Genomic DNA, 1,467 nt, shown 5'->3' with positions numbered 1-1,467 from the left:
TATATATATATATATATATATATATGTACACATACATACACACACACACACATATATACATATATATATATATATACACACATATATATATATATATATATATATACACACAATGGGCTTCTTTCAGTTTCTGTCTACCAAACCAACCCACAAGGCTTTGGTTGGCCCGAAGCTATAGTAGAAGACACTGGCCCAAGGTGCCATGCAGTGGGACTGAACCCGGAACCATGTGGTTAGGAAGCAAGCTTCTTGCCATATAGCCACACCTGCGGCTATGCTCATAAACTGTACATAGAGTGTGCCATTGCTGAACTAACCAGCTAGAAATAACTGCCAAATATCCCTCAAATCACACCCCTCCTTGTTGATTCTTCTCCCCTGTCACAGTATAATAATTTTCATAGGTAATGGCTTATAAGAGAATAGCAGTTATTCAGTACCTTGGTCACTTAACTATGTTAATTATTCTGACAAGTTGATATCATTTTACCTATCTTGTGGCTAACACTTAACTGCTCCAAATTTTATTACTGTTAACTGTAGAATGCAGTTTTACCCAACAGCTTTGAAAAAATCCCTCCCTTTAATCTGAGACAATTTTACAGATTTTTTTTTTTTCACATATTTCATCAAATATCTCTTTACAGAACAAGAATCAAATACTTTTAGTGGTGGATACAAAAACGAGAGATACTGAAAAAAAAAAAAAAAAATATTGCAGAATCAGAAAATATCAGTTCTATTTTTTTGAGGTGGATATGTTGACTTATACACCAAAATGACTTTGTAGGACCAAAAATTCTATGTGAACTGCAATGGGATTTTGGAAAGATATTGACAGTGTTTGAATGTGTACACTTACATGTTTACACTAAATGCCACATTGACTTGTATGCTGGAAAACATGGTATTCAGTTTCCGATATGGTTTTGTTGGGAATAGATGAGAGGAGGAGGAGGAGGAGGGGGAGGGAGAGAGAGAGTTTGAAAAATATTAAAAGCTTTCTTGAAAATGCGAAGGATATTTCTTCTAAATATAGAGTGTTTGAAATTAGAACTCTTTGAAAAACAAGCAAAACTGTATATCATTTAACATGGATATTTAATGGATATTTAAGAGCAAAGAAGGAATTCAGTAATATATATAAATAACATGTGTGCATGTATGTATGAATGTACACACACACACACACACATACAGACACACAAACACATACCTACGTCAATAACTAGAACATGATTTCAAGGAAATAATCTCCTATGTTCAGAAGATAGCCATGTCCATCTTGTTATATAAGTGGCTGTGTGGTAAGTAGCTTGCTTACGAACCACATGGTTCCGGGTTCAGTCCCACTGTGTGGCACCTTGGGCAAGTGTCTTCTACTATAGCCTTGGGCTGACCAAAGCCTTGTGAATGGATTTGGTAGACGGAAACTGAAAGAGGCCGGTTGTATATATATATATATAT

The 1,467-nt window shown here is 35.2% G+C and overlaps 1 protein-coding gene across 11 annotated transcripts in view; it reads right to left on the bottom strand.

The window, feature by feature from the left end:
* Nucleotides 1–1,467, bottom strand: part of LOC106879787 (diacylglycerol kinase beta) — a 391,710-nt gene that overhangs the window by 9,746 nt on the left and 380,497 nt on the right. The gene's annotated exons all lie outside the window — the stretch shown is intronic.

Source organism: Octopus bimaculoides, chromosome 17, assembly GCF_001194135.2.
Source record: "Octopus bimaculoides isolate UCB-OBI-ISO-001 chromosome 17, ASM119413v2, whole genome shotgun sequence".
Taxonomy (NCBI): Eukaryota; Metazoa; Mollusca; class Cephalopoda; order Octopoda; family Octopodidae; genus Octopus; species Octopus bimaculoides.
This window is presented reverse-complemented; position numbering and strand designations above follow the sequence as displayed.